Raw genomic sequence first — 10793 nt, 5'->3', positions numbered from 1 at the left:
TATTTATCTTTGGGAGGATATTACATGCATTGATGACATGTTTCTTTTCAAAAATTTCATAAATGTCCACCTGTTTTAAGGGACACTCCCTTAGTGGATTCTTTTCCCTACACTTGGAGAAGTAAATAGGTAAAAAAAAATTAGTCTTCCTATTGGTCTGTGTATTAAGATGGAGGAGGATGTTAGTTTTCAATTTGGTAAGATCTTCCATCACCTTAGAGACATCAATTGAAGCACTTTTCCCTCTTCTTGTACTCATACTACCAACTCTAGTTCGAGAGTAATTCTTACAAACTTCTATGATCTCCTCAAGGGATATATTGTTTATGTCACCTCACCCAATCAAGTTCAAGGAATCTCTATAATCATTGCTAATTCCTCTCAAAAAATTGTCTTGCTAATTTCTTGATCTAGTACATTTCCACATCTTCCATGGAAAAATAGACATTGATCTACATAATCTTCCAAAATCTTGTCCTCCATTTTTTCATTATAAAATGTTCTTCCTTCGTATCCCAAAGCCTACAATAATCTTGATACTTGTCTAGAAAAATACTCTCCATCTCATTCCAAGTAGATATGGAGTTGGCATTTAACCCCTTGAACCAACATAGAGTTGATTCCTTCAAAGTGGATGGGAACAAGTTTATCTTTTGATTGTCTTTTATATATATCCTTTTGTCAAGCTCTATAGAAGCATGTAGCCTTGAATCCATCACATAACCATTGTCATCAACTACTTAGATCAACACAATAATTTCATAAAGCCTATCACATCCAACTATGTAGTATAAATCCATATTAATAAAGAGTTTAATTAATTAATAATAAGGAGATGAATTGGTGAAGTTTCACCATCCTAAAATATGAGAGCATTTATATGAGAGTGTTTAATATTTTAGACTATTTGGTAGTCACTCCCTTTTAGTTAGATTTGCCACCTCCATCCTCTTCCTAGTTCTATGTAAACTCACTACCTAGCTTGTATTTTAATGTACTATGCATTGTTGCATGATGTGGCATACATGTATATTCATGCATGCAATCTTTCTTCTACAACTTATCTTTGAGCTTCTAATGCAATATTGTCATCTTGACATTTGTAAAATGTTGAACAGACCGGAATAGTGAGAGGTGGGTGAATCGGTATTCTAGATAAATTCTTAGATTGAAACAGATAATATGCTAATATTAACTTAATCTTAATTATTCTTAAAAATATAGTAATAAATTGCATAAGACAACCACACAAAATATACCAAAGATTTTTATACATAGAAAACCCAAAGAGGGAAAAAATACGGAGAGGATTAACTCTCAAGATAATATTATATGAGGTTACAAAAAACAGGCTCACTACCGAGGCACTCACTGCCCGGAGGGCTTACTGCCCAAAGAACTTCTTGCTCATATACAATCAGCTTACTGTTGGAAAGGCTTATTTCCAAAAGGAGTGAACTGAGAAAGTTGCATCTACAAATGCATGAAGACAATTCCAATTAAAGGTCTGACGACATACTAACTGCTTTCAATAGATCTAGTTAAGAACCTCTACAAATTACTTCAGAAACTTACTACAATACACTAACTATCTGCAGTAGATCCGGTTAAGAACCTCTACAATCACTTCACCAACTCACTACAACAAATCTGGTTAAGAACCCATACAAATCACTTTACCAACTCACTACACCAATCTGCTCATACCAAACCAAAACTTTACCTCTGTCGCAAATCACTTCTACTCTTTGCTCATGCTCATTCCACTTCCATGCTTCCACATGCATACATTCTCTCTCACATATATTTTTTTATCTCCTAAAGATATCTTATATATGTGTGTGTATCAATTTGGAAATATACATCAAGTCAACCTCTAAGACATTCTATAAAAAAACATTTTAATGCCACATTACAATCACTAGAGGAGAATACCAATATAGATCTTCAAGGTCGGCCAAACCAAAAAGAAAATATCCACAAAGCATTAAAAAACATGCTACCATAATGTCATAATTATCAGAGCACAAATCGGAACAATTGGAACATAGATAAGACCAAAAATTGTGGAGCACACTAATCACGATCCAAGTCAACATTACATGATTCAAGATGTGAAAACCAAACCACCAAATGAAAGATACCAGAAACCAACTGATAGGTAGGCTACTAGAAAAGTGCTCAACAAGGTTAATTGGGGCTCATGGTTCAATTGGTTTACAAAAGTCTTGTTTGCGACTATTATATATGTTTGCAAAATCAACTTAAGGTTATCATACTAAGCATCTCATGCATTACTTCTCCAACATCCACCCTTTGTGTAGGCACATACCCTTACTCACTTCACACCTCCTTGATTGAATATACTCCAACTTGATGCCCTACTCTCTAGGCATTCAGATCTACTGCTCTAAGTCAAGGCAAACTCCTCCAAAAGGTTCCAAGAGGTTAGGCAAAAGTTTTGTCTTTGATCATATACAGTTTTATAGTTACTTAAGTATTTTTACTCTTCTTGCTCAATCCCTTTACTAGGTTACAAAACCCAAAAGTATTTGTCATGCTATCAGTAAGGTGGAGGGGTTTCCTTCAATGTCTTTAGATAGTTTTCCAAAGGTTCCTCATTTCCTAACAAACTCAAACCAATTGGGTTCTTGGAGAGTGTGTTTTTTGCAGTCAAAGGGTTACTAGCCCGTGGAGGGCTAATTGGCACTTTTTTGTTCACCCAACCCAACGATGGAAAATTCCTCCAACAAAATTGTCTTAGTTGATGTTTTAGAGGTATAAGCTAATATATTTTCATGGTTTAGGCCAATTTTAATGCAAAACGAGGACTGACTACCATTTATGGCACTTTTGTAGGGTTTCAAGAGGGTTTTCAAGTTGCAATGTTGGATACACAACTCCTTCATGAACCATGGCCTAAAACTGATTGAGGGAGTTTGCCACACCTAGGAGATTACTGACCAAATAGTTTCCACTTGTCATTTTGCCAAACACTTGGCATACTAGCTGTAGAAGATGACAAAAACAATCACTTTCACTGTTTTTCTGACTTTTACTATCTTTCATTGTCTCTGCTACACATTAGAGGGTTACGAATTCCAAAATGATTACACCATAGCATGATTAAACCTTCAAACAAAAATTTAACCCTGCATTGAACAAGTATGGAAAGGTATTCATACATGGAAGGTTACAAAAGACAATTTAATGCCAAAAACCACTTAAATCTCCAAAACAAGGAACCCATTGCCCCAATTATTTGTTATGATTTTCAAGGGCAAGATAGCTTCTCATGGAGCTCCAACTTGCTTCAAATCACTCATAGGGAAGGTGCAGACCATTCTTCAATGTTGAGAACTCAAATGAACTTTGAGAACAACATTATGCTCATGATTTCAATCTACTAGACAAATTGTTCACTTAACTTGTCTAATATGATCTCATACAAAATCCTTGTCCATATCCCTGGCCAAAAAAGAAAATATTTACACTGTAAAATCCCTCATCAACTTAACCAAGTTCCTCCATGGGAGCCCAATGAGGTTTTCAGTCAAGTTGATCCATTATGGAGTACAAACCCTTGACAGGGCAGTGAAGTAACAAAACTGAAACAATTAACCACAACTCTCTTTTCGGTGCAAAACAAGAACCAATTACTTTAATTGCTTGGAATGAACACCAAAAACACTTCCCAGCAAGTATAGTACAGAAGAGATTAGTTTAGTATGGACTGTTTCATCAAAACAAGTTCAAATTGCCATAAAAAACCAGAAATTGCACTTCTTTTATTGAGAATGCCTTTGTTTTCACATCTGCCAACCCCATACAAGGAAAAGGGTGGTCTATTTAAAGATTTTGTGAGTTTTTTATGATTTCATATATGGACATATTTCTGTAGGATTACTTTTGTACATTTATGACTTTAAAATGACAACTTTTTCACAAGATGAGCAACTTTTGTTGCATAAAATGTCATTTTTGATCCCCTTCACTACACCAAATCTCTTAAACACCTAAACTTGCTTGAAATCACTTTAAAAACATGTCTCAATGCTTTCACAATCATTCCTAAGCCTATAAGGCACTTTTCACAAACTTACCCATTTTTGGCCTAGGAGACAAAACATGACAACTCAAGACTAAAAAGACAAAACTTGATCTCTCAAGTACAACATGAGATCAAAACCACTTGAAAAGACACTCAACAACCTAAAACAACATCACACACCTACCACAAAACATTACAAACATGAAAGCATGAAAAACTAAAAAAGGAGAGTTTTTAGTCAACTAGGTGCTCCTGCACCATACTCCCCCAACATCCACCCTTTGTGTAGGCATATACCCTTACTCACTTCACACCTCCTTGATTGAATATACTCAAAATTGATTCCCTACTCTCTAGGAATTCAGATATACTTCTCTAATTCAAGACAAACTCCTCCAAAAGGTTCCAAGAGGTTAGGAAAAAGTTTTGTCTTTGATCATGTACAATTTTATAGTTACTTAAGTATTTTTACTCTTCTTGCTCAATCCCTTTACTAGGTCACAAACCCCAAAAGTCTTTGTCATGTTGTCAGTAAGGTGGAGGGGTGTCCTTCAATGTCTTTATATATTTTTCCAAAGGTTCCTCAAGTCCTAACAAACTCAAACCAATCGGGTTCTTAGAGAGTGTGTTTTTTGCAGTCAAAGGGCTACGAGCCCGTGGAGGGCTAATTGGTACTTTTTTGTTCGCCCAACCCAAAGATGGGAAATTCCTCCAACAAAATTGTCTTGGATGATGTTTTAGAGGTATAAGCTAATAGATTTTCATGGTTTAGGCCACTGTCAATGCAAAATGAGGACTGTTCACCATTTATGGCACTTTTGTAGGGTTTCAAGAGGGTTTTCAAGTTGCAATGTTGGATACACAACTCCTTCATGAACCACCACCTAAAACTAACTAAGGGATTCTACCACACCTTGGAGATTACTAACCAAATAGTTTCCACTTTTCATTTTTCCAAACACTTGGCATACTAGCTGTAGAAGATGACAAAAACAGTCATTTTCACTATTTTTCTGACTTTTACTGTCTTTCACTGTCTCTGTTGCACATCAGAGGGTTAGGACTTCCAAAATTATTACACCAGAGCATGATTAAACCTTCAAACAACAATTTAACCCTGCATTGAACAAGTATGGAAAGGTCTTCATACATGGAAGGTTACAAAAGACAATTTAATGCCAAAAACCACTTAAATCTCCAAAACAAGGAACCCGCTACCCCAATTGTAAGTTATGATTTTCAAAGGAAAGATATCTTCTCATGGAGCTCCAACTTGCTTCAAATCACTCATTGGGAAGGTGCAAACCATTCTTCAATGTTGAGAACTCAAATTAACTTTGAGAACAACATTTTGCTCATGATTTCAATCTACTAGACAAATTGTTCACTTAACTTGTCTAATGTGATCTCATACAAACTCCTTGTGCATATTCCTGGCCAAAAAAGAACATATTTAAACTATAAAATCCCTCATCAACTTGACCAAGTTCCTCCATGGGATCCCAATGAGGTTTTCAGTCAAGTTGATCCATTATGGAGTACAAACCCTTAATAGGGCAGTGAAGTAACAAAACTGAAACAATTAACCACAACTCTCTTTTCGGTGCAAAACAAGAACCAATTACATTAATTGCTTGGAATGAAAACCAAAAAAACTTCCCAGCAAGTACAGTACGGAAGTGATCAGTTTAGTACAGACTGTTTCATCAAAACAAGTTCAAATTGCCATTAAAAATGAGAAATTGCACTTCTTTTATTGAGAATGTCTTTGTTTTCACATCTGCCAACCCCATACAAGGAAAATGGTGGACTATTTAAAGGTTTTGTGAGTTTTTTATGATTTCCTATATGGACATATTGCTGTAGGATTTCTTTTGTACATTTATGACTTTAAAATGACAACTTTCTCACAAGATGAGCAACTTTTGTTGCACAAAATGTCATTTTTGATCCCCTTCACTACACCAAATCTCTTAAACACCTAAACATGCTTGAAATCACTTTAACAAAATGTTTCAATTCTTTCACAAGCATTCCTAAGCCTATAAGGCACTTTTCACAAACTTACCCATTTTTGGCCTAGGAGACAAAACATGACAACTCAAGACTAAAAAGACAAAACTTGATCTCTCAAGTACAAAATGAGAGCAAAACCACTTGAAAAGACACTCAACAACCTAAAACAACATCACATGCCTACCACAAAACATTACAAACATGAAAGCATGAAAAACTCAAAAAGGAGAGTTTTTAGTCAACTAGGTGCTCCTGCACCATACTCCCCCAACATCCACCCTTTGTGTAGGCACATACCCTTACTCACTTCACACCTCCTTGATTGAATATACTCCAACTTGATGCCCTGCTCTCTAGTCATTTAGATCTACTACTCTAAGTCAAGCCAAACTCCTCCAAAAGGTTCTAGGAGGTTAGGCAAAAGTTTTGTCTTTGATCATGTACAATTTTATAGTTACTTAAGTATTTTTACTCTTCTTGCTCAATCCCTTTACTAGGTTACGAACCCCAAAATTCTCTATCATGCTGTTAGTAAGGTGGAGGGGTTTCCTTCAATCTCTTTAGATAGTTTTCAAAATTTTCCTCAAGTCCTAACAAACTCAAACCAATCAGGTTCTTGGAGAGTGTGTTTTTTGCAGTCAAATGGCTACTAGCCCATGGAGGGCTAATTGGCACTTTTTTTTTCACCCAGCCCAATGATGGGAAATTCCTCCAACAAACTTGTCTTGGATGATGTTTTAGAGGTATAATCTAATATATTTTCATGGTTTAGGCCACTGTCAATGCAAAATGAGGACTGTCCACCATTTATGGCACTTTTGTAGGGTTTCAAGAGGGTTTTCAAGTTGCAATGTTGGATACACAACTCCTTCATGAACCACGGCCTAAAACTGACTGAGGGAGTCTGCCACACCTTGGATATTACTGACCAAATAGTTTTGACTTGTCATTTTTCCAAACACTTGGCATACTAGCTGTAGAAGATGACAAAAATAGTCATTTTCACCATTTTTCTGACTTTTACTGTCTTTCACTGTCTCTGCTGCACATTACAGGGTTAGGACTTCCAAAATGATTACACCATAACATGATTAACCTTCAAATAATAATTTAACCCTACATTGAACAAGTATGGAAAGGTCTTCATACATGGAAGGTTACAAAAGACAATTTAATGCCAAAAACCACTTAAATCTCCAAAACAAGGAACCCGCAGTCCCAATTGTTTGTTATGATTTTCAAGGGCAAGATATCTTCTCATGGAGCTCCAACTTGCTTCAAATCACTCATAGGGAAGGTGCAGACCATTCTTCAATGTTGAGAACTCAAATGAACTTTGAGAACAACATTTTGCTCATGATTTTAATCTACTAGACAAATTGTTCACTTAACTTGTCTAATATGATCTCATACAAACTCCTTGTGCATATCCCTAGCCAAAAAAGAACATATTTACACTATACAATCCCTCATCAACTTGACCAAGTTCCTCCATGGGAGCCCAATGAGGTTTTCAATCAAGTTGATCCATTATGGAGTACAAACCCTTGACAGGGCAGTGAAGTAACAAAACTGAAACATTTAACCACAACTCTCTTTTCAGTGCAAAACATGAACCAATTACATTAATTTCTTGGAATGAACACCAAAAACACTTCCCAGCAAGTACAGTACGAAAGAGATTAGTTTAGTATGGACTGTTTCATCAAAACAAGTTCAAATTGCCATAAAAAACCAGAAATTGTACTTCTTATATTGAGAATGTCTTTGTTTTCACATCTGCCAACCCCATACAAGGAAAAGGGTGGTCTATTTAAAGGTTTTTTGATTTTTTTATGATGTCTTGTATGGACATATTGTTGTAGTATTGATTTTGTACATTTATGACTTTAAAATGACAACTTTTTCACAAGATGAGCAACTTTTGTTGCACAAAATGTCATTTATGATCCCCTTCACTACACCAACTCTCTTAAACACTTAAACATGCTTGAAATCACTGAAAAAAAATTCTCAATTCTTTCACAAGCATTCCTAATCCTATAAGGCACTTTTCACAAACTTACCCATTTTTGGCCTAGGAGACAAAACTTGACAACTCAAGACTAAAAAGACAAAACTTGATCTCTCAAGTACAAAATGAGATCAAAACCACTTTAAAAGACACTCAACAACCTAAAACAACATCACACACCTACCAAAAAACATTACAAACATGAAAGCATGAAAAACTCAAAAATGAGAGTTTTTAGTCAACTAGGTGCTCCTGCACCACCAACGAAGCTAGAAGAAACCAGAGCACAAGAATCTCCTCACCATAGCATATCTGAACATACAACTGAAACATGACTTTTAAGAACAACTTGTATAATTCACACCAAAATACCCTATATAAATACACCTAAACTAACTACAAATAGAGATATAAAATTTTAAAAAGATCATCTACTAAACAACACATACATCTATAACATCCATCCAATGTATATCAAATACATTATCTACTAAATGCATCATTACAAATTACATATTTTACCAATTACAACAAAGCATAGAACATCATAACACAAATATGCAAGCAAAATAACTCATCATATCATTCTTTCTCCTAGGGTATCTCAAGGTCACTACTTTTAAGAGTAACATCCTATAAACTAAGTTCATTTTAGAGCACCAATTCAAACGTTCCAAATCCCCATCATTACACATCCATTCTATTCATTATGAATCTAAACGCATATCTCCTCATAAAATAGTACTAGAACATAATCTAAGATTCACAATGCCTCACAATAGGATTACTAACATACGTAGGTACATGAAGTATAACATCAATGCTTAACTATTCTAGGTGCATGATGCCACCTAAGAAACCTATATCTAATCCATACATAATAGCATCTCTTAACACATACCATATGAAATTTCAACAACACTCTATTGCAATTTCCATTCTAATTCAATCTCTAAGATCATTTATGACTCTAACAATGCTTCTCATTCATAATCTTACAAGAGTCATCTAACTTGAAAACTTGCAATGAAACCACATATCCAGCTCTATAAGTGGAACTAGATCATTTCTTAAAGATACATATCATCACATCAAGATTACTAACCACATGCTTATACACAAATCATAACAGCAAGTGATAACCCTTCATAACACTCAAATAATCTAACTCAAACCCATTCTTAATGAAAACTTCCACAATATAGATCACATGACATAACATTATCTTAATACATTCCAAGGTCATAATCTTCCAACATCATATTACAAATCACAAGAGCACATATTTTGTATCCACATTTAGCAAATCCTCATGATACAATATTAACCCTAATGGATAGAAATCAGCTCCATAACTCAAGCACATTATAGAGAATCATTGAATCCATACAAATCTACAACTACTCATTCATTTGCATATCCCAAGAGTAACTAACACCAAGGATTAACATCCTTCAAATCAAGGCATACATGATCATTATTATATTCACTACCATCCACAAGATATACACAATCATTGCAATCATTTAATTCCTACTAGCTCGAAATTATATTCATCATGAATATCCATTTATAATAATCTTATCTTATATATCTCATTTCTAAATCAATCTTCTATAAGTCTCATTACACATATTCCAAGATATTGGTTACATGGATTCCCTTACAATTATATCCTTTTGAGTTACATACCACATGATAAAAATCATATTTATATAGATTATGTTCTAATATACATCCAAATGAAGAGATAATAGAAATTCAAGTCCACACATGCAACATCCAATGAAGAGCATCCCAATGGAAAAAGGCATCAAACCACCCGACCATGTGGAACCAAATAAGAACCACCCCCTGTGCTAGGAGATGGCATGGGGTTCCAACACTCACTCAAGACTTAGGTTGACACCTAACGACCATGGGACTCATCATAGAACATAATGAACTCAACATAACAATAATCACATGACAACACAAGACTGAAATCAACAATAAACTCTTCCAGAGGCATACAATAAATCATGGCATATGGACATGGTCACATGTAGGAATGGAGTTTCATCACATATTGTCCTCATATAAAAGGGAATATGGCCATCCTTACTAGTCACGCTCTTGTGTGCTAGCCTCGCAAAGAAGGTAAATATGCACCCATAGTAGACATGTATGCTATCCTCATAAAGAAGAGCTATCCATACTCCTAATAGTCATACATGCTACCCTCACAAAAGAAGGGTGAAAACAATCCCTTAATATACATGTGGAGCCATCTCAACCTATGTGAGTACAAGGGAGATTGACTTGCCATCTCATATGGCCCAACCAAATAGAATTATCTTATTAGGTGAAACCCAACCCAATCAATTATTACATGTTATCACTGAATTACAAAGAGAAAAACTCCCTTTGTGTCCTGGCGGTCTAGGTGCCAAGCAACCTAACTCACGTGACCCCGAACATCACAAGGAAGCCCACTCCCCCTAATAATATGCCAAGCCATAGGGTAACACATAAAATGACATCACAACACATGAAATAATACTACAAAAAGGCCTTCAAGAATGCATAAGATCACTAAGCACATATTGCACATAGAGCTTACATATGAACCATTACAAGCATATGGACTTCACCAATGCCTCATAGGCATAGTACCAAAGCAAGAACATGAAACATAAACACATCATAAAATACTACAAATCCTCAATATCG

The sequence above is a fragment of the Cryptomeria japonica genome, chromosome 10 (assembly GCF_030272615.1).
Source record: "Cryptomeria japonica chromosome 10, Sugi_1.0, whole genome shotgun sequence".
Classification (NCBI taxonomy): domain Eukaryota; kingdom Viridiplantae; phylum Streptophyta; class Pinopsida; order Cupressales; family Cupressaceae; genus Cryptomeria; species Cryptomeria japonica.
This window is presented reverse-complemented; position numbering follows the sequence as displayed.